Below are 16908 nucleotides of genomic sequence, written 5' to 3'. Positions count from 1 at the left end.
ATCCCACCGCTGCCACCAATTTTATATGTTACGTCACGGCTTTTGGACAAATACTCGGATTGATGCTAACCGCGTTGTAACACTGTTTTCCCTCTTTCGACACTACTACCTCGGCGTAGTGTAAAGGAGCCTCTCTTTTGTTATTTCAGGACAGTCTGCATACACCGACTATATCCCGGGACTGGCGAGAGGTGTCGTTGTCGGAACGGTACGTGGAAAGGGAAGCAAGGATCTTATTATACAATAATGTCTCAAACAGGGGTAATTGAGGAGATTTTATTATATCTTTATTCAGTAGCCGGGAACCGGCAGTTGTTTTATAGTAGGGGTTCTGAGGAATAAATTATCATGACTTTGATTTATGTGCAATGTTTATTTCAATTAGTGGATAAGGAACGGAACAGGGGGTAATTTATAATATTGCGAAGCTAGAGTTTAACATTGAATTTATTATAAGGATAAGGAATACAAAATTATTACTTCGCTCGATTATTAGAACTAAACTTACTATTGTCACGCTGATTCTTACGGAAGGAGCACCCGTCAATCAACCGTCGAGAACGGATGGTCCTAAGCTCGTCAACCAGCCGGAACAGCTTTTGGTACGGAAGGCCCACTGACGTTACTTTAATAGACAAGGATTCGATACTTAATTGTGCAAAAAAATGCGCTGAATGCTAATTGCTCCGGCTGAGTACGGGGTTTTTATAATGGTACATTTGAACGCCTGCCGAATTTGTTATGTTCTGATTCGCTAGTGGACGAATAGAGATGGTAATTATGGGAGGTTTCTCCGGCTTCTATTGGTTAGAATTATTTTCCTTCCAGAAGGTTCCGAGGAGGCTTTGGAAGGAGTCAAAGGACACTTAGGTCATGCGGCTATAGTTCGCGACTGGTAACCCGAGTATTTTTCTCGCGTTATCAGTTTGATGCTTATTCATTGAGATGAAACTAAATCCTTTTTCGTCCTTTGATTCCTACTGCCATTACGGTGCAGCCGAGGTATGAATCATTCATATGGTAGGGGGCGACTGCAACGCCTTAGGTGGTCTTAGAGTTCGAATAGAATCGTAGCGAAGTTAAGGTTAATATGAAAGCGAAAGGTTATATGACAGAGACAAGACAGTTATAATTGGTTGATTCCGAAGAGTTTTTGAAAAAGGGAATAAAATTTAATTCGCGTGACGTCACACCGTACAATTTTTCAATATCCAGCACGAATTTTCGAATCGCAAAAGTTGCAGTAATATACTCATTATCACAAATTTTCGTTTTAAGAAAAATATGCACGCTATAAACATATAACAACCAGTGTTTTACATATTTCTCTGGTAATAATCCATTCAAACAGCTTAAAGAATAATATAGCAAAAAATTTTTAAATTCTGATGCTTTCCATAATTTACGAAGAGCAATCGATTGAGGTATTCGGGTTATTTCAGACGGAGGATGAATACTTTTTAATCTAACATCGAAACGTGCTTCGTGTTTGCGCAAAGACCAAATATGCTTGTGATTGTTGGAGTCAAACCATGCCATAACAAATTGTTTAATTGCACCTTCTGCAATACTATGTAAATATTCTGGTGGAAAAGATGAAATTATATTAAAAACGGGTAGAAGAACCACAATTGATGGACACTTGACTCCTTTTATATGTTTGGACTCTTGTAATGCTTTTTCAGCTTGCATTTCATAATGTTTTCTTTTTCGCAGCATGCGTACATCACCGGGATAAATATTTTTATGTACACGTCCATCACCGATTCGAATCTGTTTACCCTTATGATAACAATATGAACATCCATACTTTCCATTAAATTGCTTCATGCATTGAATCATTGGTCTTGCAATAGTATCGACTGGAGCCACAAGAGCATGGACATTTATTTGAATTGGTTCATTGTGAATAAATGTGGTACATTGAAAACCGTTATTATGCAAGTCAATAAGTTCTTCAATGAAAGGTTTCAGAAAAGTATTCATAACGGGTTTAACAGAATCGAACCACAATCCGGTTAGCATCATATGATATTTGCGCAGACGATATGGCAATTCGTTGATTGTGACTAAAATAGGCCAAATAGATCGCGAAGAAGAATTGAACAACTGAACACCATCGGTATTCCACTGTATAGTTATATCATTAATTCCAATAATATTTTTTTATTTCAACTTTCGGTAGAATGTACCATTTATTATGTCACTTTCAGTCTCACTTTCCTTTCGAAAATGCATATAATTTTCACTATTAATTAACGCAATTAATTGATCTTTTAAAGGTAGATGTAAAAAATATTTCCTTTCCCTTTGTAAATTTAGTCGATTATAAATAGTGGAGCAATTATCGCATTCGGCAACAACTTCACGATTAACAAAATTTAAAATAGTAATGCAGCGTGGACAGTAATAGTACTTACAAAACTTATTTTCCGGAAAGGATTTTAAAAATAAATACTTTGACACATGGCATTTACGTGGCAGATGACAGTCGATTAGTTTTATCAAGTCCTGTAAAGCCGCATCGGTAAGATGATGACGAAGAGCTGCACTCATTATAAGGATTTCGCTTTCTTCTTTTGTTAGGTCACAATCATCGTATATAATTTCACGCAACTGAAAAAATTCAATATAATCTTTATTTTAGTAATATTTTTTTATATATATTATTAATTTATTAATATTGTACAAAAAAACTGTAAGATGCAACTTTTTTCTTTTTAGTTTTTTTTAAATAAATCTGAAATTTTTAAGATGATGAATCCTACTTTCCCGAAAACACAAGAAATTGAATAATTATACGAAAAAATCTAGTATAGACATAATAAAAACAAAATGAAAGTTGAAACCATAAGTTTTTGACAGTTTTTTACAATGTTTATTTGTATAACCACTTTCATAAAAACAAGAACTTTTTGAAATATAAAAAACAATATTTTTTGATCAGTAAAAACAATATATTATGGTAAAAACGATCATAAGACCAGATGCTAATTTTATAAACAAAAAATGTTACTTTTAAAACACACCTGCTCCAGTGCATTATTTGGATGATTATTTTCATCGTCATCATCAATATTGAAGATATTTTGAAGATGGTAATTTTCGTCATTGTCATCTGCCCCTAAATTTTTATATGGCATGTGAACATTAGATGTATCAGAATCTGTTTCGATGTCTACTTCATCAGCCATTTGATAATTTTCTGCGTTAAGATCATTCGTGTTATCACTGCTCATTTGCGTATTACAGATTGACTCATCATCACTGATTCTGTTGCAATCTTCGTCTATATTCGATGGGATTGTGGCAGCATTCATTATATTATCATCACATTCAAGCCGTTTATTTTCATTATTTTTTTTTTAAATCAGAGTTGTCATTTGGTTCACTCTGTAAAGATAAAACCAAATTTGATATGCATATCACATTTGTAACACAAATGAAACACATATATATTATGCGAAAACAAAAATCTGAATCTGAAAGCAATATTTTACCACCAAATGTGTATAACGCTATATATTATATTATATATATTTATTATAATCAAAAAGTATGAAATGTGATGTGTATAAGTGAAACTTCTAACCTCATTATTTTCAGCAGTGCTGCTTGAAGCCTGTTCTTGAAGTCTTCTTTTTCGAGAATGTGCTGTCGATGTAGGAATTTCTTCGGATTCCTTTTCCTTCAAAAATTCTTTATATGGTCCTCGCTTTTGTCTACTCATTGTTATTTATATTTTCTTACAGTATTTATTTTCCTTTAAGATACTTCTCGATGTATCACATAAAGGTCACGAGTCACATGTCACGCACTTGGCATGCAGGCTGTGTTCCGAAATTCACTGCCAGTACTGGAAAACTATAGTTCGTGTCACGTATATTATAGGTTGTCAGTACTGACAGTGAATTTCGGAACACGGCTGCAGTCAGTGTTGTTTAGGTCAGTTTTCTCGCGTATGCGCATTGAATGCGATGTCAACGCAGTACACTTACATTAAGAGATTGACCTTATATTTATAGTTGCTTTTAAAAATTATTTAAAAGTTATCAATAATTTAAAAATACAACGAAATAAAATATAGACGCATAAATGTTACTTTGCAGTTAGAGGTTAAGACGATTTAACTTATTCTGTTATTTCTCGTCAAACCAAAGCTCTATGGTGAGAATCCCTGCTTTGCATGCGCGGGAAAACAGATTTAACTTAACAATAAAGCGGGGAACACACACTTTTGCATAACGCATAATACGTATAAGTATAAGAAAACTGATTGGTCTATTTCCTTATGCACATGTGTATGGACCAATCAATTTTCTTATGATTACGCATCATGCGTTGTGTAGAAGTGTGTGTTCCCCGCTTAACATTGTGCAGTAGTTGCCATCCAGGAAGAAAAATGACTGTCGATATTTCTGTTCGCATATTTTTTATCGTGTCATCGTTCGATCCACACTCGGTTCCACATTTGTGATCAACTAAAAAAACCTGCGAGATTGTGCCAAAATACGGATTACGAGATCGCGTGTGTGAATTTGTTTTATAAAATCCCTTTTTGCATCAATCGTGTCACGATGGATGACGCTGGTTTACATCAGCTACTCAGTATGGATGATACTAAATGCATCCTTGTTGAATTCTCGAACGAGAATGGAAATGTGGCAGTAGGATATTGTAATTGGTTAATGAGAAACGAGATGACTGATGTACAAAACATCATCAAAAACTCGGAAGACGTAATCATACGTTGGCCGAAAGAATGTATCATCGACGGCACCGTCGCCAAAATGAAAAAGAGAATTAAAAATTGTAAGTGGTCCATGCAAGTGGTGAAGATTATTGGATTTGGAGGTAAGTCTTAAAAACTTAATATTTTGCAAGAGATATATAGCGTGATTATCAGCGAGGTAATGACCAAAATGTTTACTAGTATGTATATTCATCTTTAATAAATCAAATTTATCAGAGTATGCAAAAGCTTATATATTCAAGCTTCTACGATGCCTGATAACACTTTTGCCAGTGAATTACATAAATTGATACATAAATTATGAGCGTTATTTATTTAATTAATTGTATGTGTAAAATGCATATTAATATATATATATATATGGGACGATCCACGTCACTTTTACCCCCCATCTGTCCAAAATTGGTATGGACGGATTTTAATGACCAAGGGCGGAAAATGTTTGTCTTGAAAAGAGCTTTCGAAAGGCGTGTGGCATATATGCGCAATTCAACATGGCGTCATAGTTATGGCTGCTTGTTCGAGAGCACGCGGTAGCGCGATGTAGCGCGAGGTAACGAGACGACCACAAGAAAATGGATAGCAAGTACAAAAACAACGTTTAATAATGTTCAATATGTACAAGAATATTTACAAGTCTGTTTCAGGCAAGGTGCCGTGAACGGTAGCGCGCACTGAAGCTAGCACGGCAACGCGGCAAGATGTAGCGAGTGCTAAAGCGAATCGCGGGTGCGAAAGCAAGTGCGGAATGCAAAGCGAAAAGCGGTATAAAGCGGTGTGCGGTCGTATTAGATACTAGGCGGTGTGTCTAAGCGGGTGATCTGCGAACGAGAGCGATTCGCGGCGCGGCGGCGGTCTTTTATCACCTCCTAGACGAGGCTCCCTCCAGGCTGATCACCAAATAATTTCGAGAGGGTGATTGGCCATTGGCGGCCTACGTCATCGTGCTTACGTCACGGTTTTTATTTGACGATGCGAGGTGATCGTTACATGTTTTCGATCGCTATGTTTACAGCATGGATCTTTCCTTTGTGTAAGAGCGGTTACTTGGCTTTGTTTGTGCGAACTGTTGGCGTGACTTTGTTATTGACTAAATGTTGGCGAATGTTCCGGAAAGCGAATAAAGGAAAAATCCATGCTATAATTTGACAATGATGCAATCTCTTTAATGCGAGATATCCGATTTTGCGGAAGGCGTGCGAGCACCGGCATGCAACCAAACGCGCTTTTCGGCATGATTATCGCAATCTCAAACACTGCTTAAAGGGATAAATTCAAAATTTCAGATCCAACATGGGCAGATAAAACGGTGAAAAGTAACTAAATTCATGTGAAACTCAGTATTTGGGAAATTTTGGGGTCGCTGATTACGAATCTGAACGTAAAATTGTAAAATTCAAAATGGCGGATCCAATATTGCGGATGCAAATATGAGAAACGGACGAAAATTCCAGTAAATGATCTGAAAACTCTTACTGGAAGGTTTTTTGGGTCGCTGATCACGAATTTGTAGCTAATTTGTTAAAAAACAACAGACAAACCGTGTTAATTGAAATTCTACTCTTAGCGTTACCCAGAGATGACGGCGTGGACGTGGTAGAAATTCATCTCCTTTGGAGTGCTTTATTTTCGTGAGTTCCCCTGGCCTCTCACGCTTCGGGGTGCTTTATTTTCGTGAGTTCCCCTGGCCTCTCACGCTTTGGGGTGCTTAATTTTCGTGAGTTCACCTGTACTGTAGAATGTTCAGTGGTTGCTCACTAGCAGAGTACTGATAAGAGATTACAGTACATGAAATACTCTGCTAGTGAGCAACCACTGAACATTCTACAGTACAGGTGAACTCACGAAAATAAAGCACCCCGAAGCGTGAGAGGCCAGGGGAACTCACGAAAATAAAGCACTCCAAAGGAGATGAATTTCTACCACGTCCACGCCGTCATCTCTGGGTAACGCTAAGAGTAGAATTTCAATTAACACGGTTTGTCTGTTGTTTTTTAACAAATTAGCTACAAATTCGTGATCAGCGACCCAAAAAACCTTCCAGTAAGAGTTTTCAGATCATTTACTGGAATTTTCGTCCGTTTCTCATATTTGCATCCGCAATATTGGATCCGCCATTTTGAATTTTACAATTTTACGTTCAGATTCGTAATCAGCGACCCCAAAATTTCCCAAATACTGAGTTTCACATGAATTTAGTTACTTTTCACCGTTTTATCTGCCCATGTTGGATCTGAAATTTTGAATTTATCCCTTTAAGCAGTGTTTGAGATTGCGATAATCATGCCGAAAAGCGCGTTTGGTTGCATGCCGGTGCTCGCACGCCTTCCGCAAAAATCGGATATCTCGCATTAAAGAGATTGCATCATTGTCAAATTATAGCATGGATTTTTCCTTTATTCGCTTTCCGGAACATTCGCCAACATTTAGTCAATAACAAAGTCACGCCAACAGTTCGCACAAACAAAGCCAAGTAACCGCTCTTACACAAAGGAAAGATCCATGCTGTAAACATAGCGATCGAAAACATGTAACGATCACCTCGCATCGTCAAATAAAAACCGTGACGTAAGCACGATGACGTAGGCCGCCAATGGCCAATCACCCTCTCGAAATTATTTGGTGATCAGCCTGGAGGGAGCCTCGTCTAGGAGGTGATAAAAGACCGCCGCCGCGCCGCGAATCGCTCTCGTTCGCAGATCACCCGCTTAGACACACCGCCTAGTATCTAATACGACCGCACACCGCTTTATACCGCTTTTCGCTTTGCATTCCGCACTTGCTTTCGCACCCGCGATTCGCTTTAGCACTCGCTACATCTTGCCGCGTTGCCGTGCTAGCTTCAGTGCGCGCTACCGTTCACGGCACCTTGCCTGAAACAGACTTGTAAATATTCTTGTACATATTGAACATTATTAAACGTTGTTTTTGTACTTGCTATCCATTTTCTTGTGGTCGTCTCGTTACCTCGCGCTACATCGCGCTACCGCGTGCTCTCGAACAAGCAGCCATAACTATGACGCCATGTGAATTGCGCATATATGCCACAAGCCTTTCGAAAGCTCTTTTCAAAACAAACATTTTCCGCCCTTGGTCATTAAAATCCGTCCATACCAATTTTGGACAGATGGGGGGTAAAAGTGACGTGGATCGTCCCATATATATTATTAATATACAATATACACATTACAATTGAATAAATAACGCTCATAATTTTATGTATCGGTTTATGTAATTTACTGGCAAAAGTGTTATCATAAGCATCGTAGAAGTTTGGATGTATAAGCTTTTGCACGCTTTGATCAATATTGATATATTTGATATATTAATATTGTTTTATTTATAGACTGGGCAACCATGTGTGCGCAACTTTCATCATATGTCAAGTATGATGTAGCCAATCCGAGTAAGCACGAAAGAAAGTTGTTGGCTAGGAAAAAACTGAGTAGTGATGATGACGAAAATGAGCACAATGAAAATCAAAGGAAAAACACAAAGGTAATTTTCAGTTCATTATTGCTAATCGACTAGTCAATTTTATCTGGTCGAAAATATTCGTGATGTCTGTCATAGAAATAAACTATTGGAGATATGAAATCATTATTAGCAACTGTAGCAAAACTATTAGAAGTAGAGTTTTGCTATAATTTTGAATAGTTTTGTTATAGTTTCTAACAATTATTTCGCATCTCCAATATACTTTATGTCTGTGAGGGGTGTTTAACACTTTACAAGATTCATCACTTTGGATGTTTCACCTGTCTCGCATATTTTATAAATAAAGAATATTGCATTTTATTTTTACAGCGAATAAAGAAGCAGGAATTAAAATTAAAAAGTGATGCCAAAACAAAAGTATGCAGTGAAATAATCTCAAAATTGAGAAATAAGAACGGTGAAGTGCAAAATGTGAGTATATTATTTTGAAGTCTGTCATTAATTTATTGATCATTGACTAATAAATTTCTATTATATATACACAGATCGCAAACACAAATAGTGCAGATGATACCTCTGAAGAAGAAATAATGATCACTGAAGATCAAAAATGGAAAAAAAAATATGAAAACGTAAAGGAAGAAAACAGAAGATTAAGAGATATTATTTACACTTACGAAGGTATTTATACTTATTTAACGTATTGTTATAAATAATATTATTCTTTATATAATTAAGGAGTAACTTTAGTGAAAAACATTTAGCTGTTTTAAATGTTATGGATATTTTTATATTTTTATAAGAGAAGAGAAGAGAAAATTTAAGTCGATTATACGATGAAAATTAAAGTCGATTATAGAACAAATTTTTATTTATATTTGTCAATGTAAATCAATAAAAAAAAGTTGCGGTTTTTCCAAAAGCGCTTTAAAACTTAATGAATTTGCTATCTTTTGGCTATTTTAGACTTTTAAACAAACCAATGTCTACTCTATGAATTAAGTATTCAATTAGATAATAAAATCGTGTACTTTTTTTCAGCCGTCGAATCTCTTGAAAAGAGAATGAAGAGAGTAATTGAAAAGATGAGTCATCTTGAGCAAATTACATTGAATAAGGCAGAGATGAAAAATAAGCAACAAGAAATTATTAATGCCACCGTCGAGGTTTTGGTAAGTAACAGCCACATTTAAAAAAATTGCATTCAGGCCCTTATTAATATTTATTATAGTAAAAATTATTGTAATTTTTTAATTGTTTTGTCGCTTGCACCATAAATTTTTTGAATCAGTTATTCACATTAAAAATGAAATGGAGTAAAAGCATTACATATTAAAAAAATTATAAAAAAGTTTTGATGAAAAATTAGCAAACAAATTTTATAATCAATGAAATTTTCAATTTACTACAACTTTAACTATGTTTATAAAAATGTGATTTGCTTATTTTATTTATTTATTGTCTTAAATAAAGATAAATATTATCGTTTTTTTAAATGTGCAGAATGTAAATGAATATGACTATCCCGAGGCTGAATTTTCTGGCGACGGAATGTATGTTTTTCCGTTGCATGATTCAAAAATAACTGACGTGGTAAATTAATTTAATTAAATAAAATTATATTTATTTTATATGATATATATCATGTATATATTATATATATATATATATATATATACATATATATATAATATTACATATGTAATAAGTATTTTTTAAAAATTTAATTACTTATAATATAAATATAAATGTACAGCAATCTGTGGAGAATAACGTGCCAGTTGAAGCAGAAAATATGGTCAATCCTGTAAAAGAGTGCACCACAGCGACACCTGAATTGAAAAATAATGATGTCACTGAATTGGTAATTATTTTATTTATAAATGTCTTACACGGTTTTTAAAAAGATCAAGATATTGTATACCTAATTTTCTGAGCTTGTATTATTTTTTTTACAGAAAGGAAACCGATACTTTGGCAATCGTTTAATAACAAAAGCTCAACTAAATAAATTAAATGATTCTTCATTGTCCAAAATGACATGCGATCTCTTGGGAATTGTTTTTGATAAAAAAGAATTGCGCGAGAGTTGCCTCACCGGCAAGCAAGCCCTTGTGAATAAAAACAAGAACAATACAGAAATAAAGCAGTTGGATACTGCCAGATTAGCAGATGTAGAAGGTAATAAAATACTTGCAATATCATTACATTTGTTACACGTATAATTTAACAAATTGAAATAAAAAATTATTGCAATATTGTGTAATATATGACCGAAAGTTAATTGTCGTTTCACCGGTTTCACGAAGGATTATGCAGGACGGTTTCGCTCGTTACGTAGAGAGACGGGAATGGTGATGAGGGAAGAGACTACAGGGATAATGTTTACTTAAACTGTATTTCACTTTACACCAATCAAGACTCGAGGTATCGTGACGCGATTACATGAGCCTTTCGCTACGCGACTGGTCTCCTCGGAGATCCGCCTCGAACTCTCTCGAACCTCTCTCAACGCTTCTTGTACTGAACTCGTTGAAACACGTTCGGACTTGCACGACCGTTATTCGCGCCGCGCAAACATCTTGCGTCATAGCCCACCCGACCAATCACACACACTCTACAATCGCTCGTTGGCGACGGTGCCGCCATCGCCCCTAGTCAACTATTGTGACGCTCGCATGCGCCACCTGGAGCCACCTATCGGGGTAGGCGCCATTCGATTTCTTACAGATCGGCCAGCCTGCGACGACATTCGACCCGAATGTAACCGGGCTTTTCAAAGAAACTGAACCATAACTTATTTATTAATAATATTTTGAACAATTTTCACGCAACTCGAACTTAACTAAAATATAATTCGAACTTCAATAAAATAATCTTACACGCTGTTTTTAGTATTAGTAACACAGAACATTACAGGCGCACTCGGCCATTTCACAGCATAAACTAATTCTATACTTATACATTAACAGGGTCATTTTCAACATTCGACGGACTGACAGGTTTAACTGTTTTGATCCACGGCTTCAGGCGGTCTGGCGATAAGATCGAATTATAAGGACGGGAGGTTATGTCGAAACCGGGAATACTCTCCACCACATACCGATTCTTGTTTAGAGCCTTTGCAATTCTATAAGGGCCTTTATAAGAAGGTTTTAACTTTTTATCCTCTCCAGGCTTAACAACCGTATCGCGAATCATCACCAGATCGCCTGCGTTATATTCCGTCGGCTTTTTGTGTAGCTTGTCATAATACGCTTTATTATAATTCTTGATGCTTTCAGCAGAGTCTACCGCCGCTTTGCGGACCGAATCACGGTAAGCTTCGAAATTAAACTCAACCTTCGCCAATTGGTTGAGGCGCTCTACTAACTTAGCATCCACGTGACCACGCTGGTCATACCCTAAAAGTAGCTTTGAGGGGGAACTCTTTAGAGAAGAATGAAATGTGTTATTTATCACATATTGAACTGTGCTTAAATAATCCTTCCACCTACGTGGCTCTTCAACCAGTTTTCTCAAGGAAGATTTTAGGAATCTGTTCACCCTCTCAACTATACCGTTCGCCCATGGGGCCGCTACCGCTACTTTGCGATGCTTAATATTACTGGAATTTAAGAACTCGGTAAATTCGTGCGAAGTAAAAGCAGTTCCTCTATCAGATACTATTTCGTTCGGATTACCGAATATATTGTTACGCGCGCACTCGCGAACGCGTACGCGTGCTTCCGGGATCGCAGAAATAACCACTCTCGTTATTACAAAAGAACTCGGGTTTATTAAAGCTCAGAACGGAATACAATAAAGAGATCTGGGAAAACCGGTCCGAACGAAACGAGTCACCAGATCGATCTGACAGGCGGAAATTAAATCAATAATTCTATGCGTCCCCGTTGTCAAGGGACGCGCTTCGGCTTGAAACTTCTGCGGAGCGAAGCCAATTTCAGCCCAGAAGTACGAATGGCACGGGCGCAACACTGCCCCCCCTCTTCAGATTGTCGTCCCGACAATCCGGAGGGGCAGTTTCCTGACTGGGCGAACTTTTCTGTACGAATCCAGGGTACCGGGACGGCCTCCTGCCCTACCCTGGGCTGCTGCCACAGGTTACCGGGCACCGTCCTCTCCTCGGTCCCAACCGTACTCTGGAAGTCCAGGACCATGTCCTCTTCCTCATGGAGCGAGTCCCCAATCGACATCTTCCGGAAGGAAATACTCTCTCCCCCCTGCCGACTCCAGGGCGACCCCTCATCAGTTCCCTCGCAGGAGATCTCGCCTCCCAACATAGGCCTCTTCTTTTCAACTCCCGAAGTCGTCGGAGATGTCGCTGCTCTTCTTCTAAATCTTCGGACAAGGGGGGGGAAGCTTACCGTGGACCCAACGTCTCGAAAGACTCCCCAAGTCCCTGCCTCGGCATTTGCCCTTTGTCTCACGGAAAAAACCACGGATCAAACAACCGTGAGAGAGGCAGTCTTCTAGCTTCGTAACTTATCCTTCGCCGGTATTAGGTTCGGCAACAAACCAGCTCCGAAGATGTCCAACTCGGCGAGGAGTTACGGCCGCTTCAGCTTCCGTAAATTTCTAAGAACAAAATAACACGCGCAGTAAACAATGCAACACAACAATCTTAATTTCTACCGTAATTAACCTTCCCCACAAATTATCACACCCAACCTAATCCATAACATCCCTATCAAACTCTAATGTCTTTCGGAAAAGGAAGCCAATCTATCCGCATGCACAATTTTCTTCTTATGTCTCACAGACCTTTGAATACAATAGACCACATCATTCAACTTTTTAACTATTAAGAAAGGTCCTTCCCAATTGCTCTGCAATTTAGGGGCTCTACCTTTCATCCTTCGAGGATTATAAAACCAAACTTTTTCCCCTTCTTGAAAAAGAGTTTGCCTGGCCTTCCGATCATACCAAGACTTTGCTCGTGAAGATTTTACATCCATACGTTCCCTAACGTTGGAATGGATCCTGTCCAATTTCTCCTTCAAATTCCCAATAAAACCTCCAACCGACTGAGATCCTCCCCTTGGAGGACTTCCTAAAAGCAGATCTAACGGCAACCTAAGATCTCGGGCAAAATACAGCTCGGCGGGAGTTACTTCAGTAGTCTCGTGTTTAGAAGATCTATAAGCCAATAAAAACATAGGAACCCAGCGATCCCAATCTTTCTGATTTTCAGAAATATACTTTGCCAAATAATTAACAATAGTCTGATGTTGCCGCTCGACTTGTCCATCCGATTGCGGATGCAGAGCAGTTGTTCTCGTTTTCCGAATTCCAAGGAGATTCATCAATTCTGCGAAAAGTTTGGACTCAAAATTCTTCCCCTGATCCGTATGGACTTCCAAAGGGACCCCGTGTCTAGAAATGACTTGATTAACGAAGACTTCTGCTACTGTACTTGCCCTAATATTCCTGAGAGGAAAAGCTTCTACCCATTTGGTGAAACAGTCAACAATGACGAGGAGATACCTATTTCCGGAAGTAGTAATAGGAAGAGGGCCAAGTATGTCCATTTGTAATCTTTCGAATGGTGCCCCAACATTATAAATTTGTAATGGGGACTTTCCCTTCCCCAAAGGGCCTTTTTTAGACACACAAACTTTGCAAGTTTTGCACCATTCCTCCACATCTTGTTTACAGGTGGCCCAATAAAACCGCTTTCGGATTTTTTCGAGTGTTTTATTGACTCCAAAGTGCCCTCCAGAAAAAGAATCATGCGCCTCCTCTAGAATCTGGTTAACACGGCTTCGAGGAACAATAAGCTGAAAAATACTCGACTTAAGATTCGGTGCTTCCCACCTCTTGTAAAGAACTCCATCCTTTAAACTCAAAGCATCCCAATAAGACCAATATATCCGGGCGGAGACATCTCCAGCGGGTATTTCAAAACGAGACGGACGTATTCCCGTTTCCTTCCCGCGGTAAATAAAAGCAATGCTAACGTCCTCTAATTGCTCCTTGCGCCAATCTTGAAGAGTTTCTCCTATGAGAATAATACGAGCAACTGATTTTCTTGATTCTTCCATCTGCCTCCTCTCCACTCTGACACAATATTCGCAACCAAATGATTCACATTGTCGTCTAGAAAGTCCATCGGCATTCTTGTGAATCAAGCCTTTGCGATGAATAATCTCAAACTCATATTGCTGGAGTCTCTCCAGCCAACGCGCCAATTGCCCTTCTAAATCTTTGAAGGACATCAACCACCTAAGAGAAACATGATCCGTACGGATCAAGAACTTCCGCCCTAAAAGGTAATGCCGGAAAAATTTAATAGAATCGACTATCGCCAAGAGTTCTCGACGAGTAACGCAATAATTCCTTTCAGACTTACTAAGTACACGACTGAAATAAGCAATGACTTTTTCTACTCCCTCTTGCTTTTGTGAAAGGACTGCGCCAATTCCAATATTCGAAGCGTCAGTGTCCAAAATAAATTCTCCCTCCCCACTCGGGAAGGATAACATTGGAGAAGAAGATAACACTCGTTTCAACTCTAAAAATGCACTTTGACACTTCTCGTCCCAAGAAAATTTAACCTGATTCTCTGTTAGAGCATATAAAGATTTGGCCAAAGAAGAAAATCCTTTTACAAATTTCCGATAATATGAGCAAAACCCTAGAAAACTTTGAAGCTGCTTTTTGTTATGTGGAATCGGCCAATCCCTCACAGCAGAGATCTTTTCCGGATCTGTAGTAACACCTCCCGAAGAGACTATATGTCCTAAATATTTTACTTCCTTTGCAAAGAGAATACACTTTTTAGGGTTTACTTTAAGATTAACAGAACGAAACCGTGAGAGCACTTTCTTTAAATTCTCCAACATTTCATTAAAATTTTTACCGAAAATTATTACATCGTCCAAATAAACCAAACAAATTTTATATAATAATCCCCGCAATACTTTTTCCATTAAACGCTCGAAGGTAGCAGGGGCATTACACAGCCCAAAAGGCATTACAGTGAATTGCCATAATCCACGTCCAATAGAAAAGGCAGTCTTTTCTCTATCCTCAAGACGAATCTTTACCTGCCAATAACCACTTTTAAGATCCAGAGTGCAAAACCAAAAGTTTCCCGAAAGCTGATCGAAAATGTCATCTATTCTAGGCAAGGGAAACGAATCTTTTTTAGTAATTGCATTGACCATTCTATAATCGACGCAAAATCTCAACGTTCCATCTTTTTTCCTTACCAAAACAGCAGGAGAAACCCACGGACTTTGCGACTCTTCTATGACCCCTTGCTTCCTCATTTCCTCAATAATCTTTTCTACTTCCTCTCGCATTCGTAAGGGAATTCGACGAGGAACCTGCTTAATGGGAGAAGAATCTTCTAAATTGATGACATGTTCGACGACTCCACAATTACCAGCAACAATCTTTTCAGAAAATACATCCTGATATTCCTCTAAGAAATCCGTAAAAATTTCTTTTTGAGCCTCATTTAAATTTGAGGAATTATTAGTATAAAGTTCTTTCAAGAATGGAGCTCTCTCGGAAGAAACTTGAATTCGAGAACAACTCAAAACCTTTTCTTCTTCGGACTCCGAAGAAACGAAAGCAAATTCAAAAACATTTTCTAAATTTATCTTCCTTAAGAAATCTACACCCAATAAACAATCGTCATCCATGTCTATTACATACATAGGAATTTCCACGAAATACCTTCCCAAGAGAACTTTTGCCATAACCTTAAATTCGATGGGTACTACCTCTCCAGTGGGATATCTAAGAGAATTGTCCTTAATTTGAATAATGTGCTTGCCCTCTCTAACCATTCTTCTACTAAGAATCGAAACGTCTGAACCCGTATCTATCTAAAAAACAACACTCATTACCATCCAACATCCCCTTATAACTAAAATATTTTGAACTCGACTTTATTCGATTAACAGAAAAAGTTTGAGAACAACTAACACTCGGGGTAATGTTCACTTCCGTTGTTCTCCCCCCGCCGAGAGCAACTAAACCGAGTTTCCCTTGTTCTCAGGACACTCAAATCGGAAATGTCCCTCCTTTCCACAATTCCAACACTCTTTTGTTCTATTCAAATCCCTCCGCCCATAACCATAACCTTTCTTTTCTCTCTCTTCGACTTTTTCATTTCCGTCTCCCTTTTCATTACTCTTCACACCCCTATCCTTCCCCTTCTCAAATCGCTTCCCAAAATCCCCTCTTCTTTCAAAATTCCCTCCCTGTATAATTTTGACGGCCTTTGCCCTCTCTATGGCCAACTTCAGCGAGGTAATCCCTTCTAACTGAAGAGTCCTTCTAACAAATCCATCCGAAAGGGAAGAAACAAATTGAGCGCACGCGATCTTGTCTCGAACCACGTAGGGGCACTCAGGATAAGCTAATCGAGAAAGCCTTTCGAGCTCTGCTCCGAAAGAAGCCAGATCCTCACCATATCTCTGTCTACGGCTCGTAAACTGAGTATAAAAATTTTGTGATAAACCTCCCTCACCAAAACGAAGCTCTAATTTAGATTTTAATTCCCCGAAATCAAGGCTCTCTAAATTTTCCACTGACTCTAATACCGCCCGCGCCTTTCCTCTCAGATTTGCGGCCAACGCAACGGACTTCGACGTGTCATCCCAACCGTTCGCGCGCGCGATCAAAAGAAATTGCGAGAGAAATTCTCGCAGCGGGGTCGTTCCGTCAAAAGTGTCGGGCTTTAGCTTATAGCCCAGCTCCGA

Source organism: Temnothorax nylanderi, unplaced genomic scaffold (genome assembly GCF_030848795.1).
Source record: "Temnothorax nylanderi isolate EJ_2023f unplaced genomic scaffold, tnyl_v1.0 TNYL_tig0341_pilon, whole genome shotgun sequence".
Classification (NCBI taxonomy): Eukaryota; Metazoa; Arthropoda; class Insecta; order Hymenoptera; family Formicidae; genus Temnothorax; species Temnothorax nylanderi.
The sequence above is the reverse complement of the archived record's forward strand: the minus strand, read 5'-3'. Positions refer to the sequence as shown.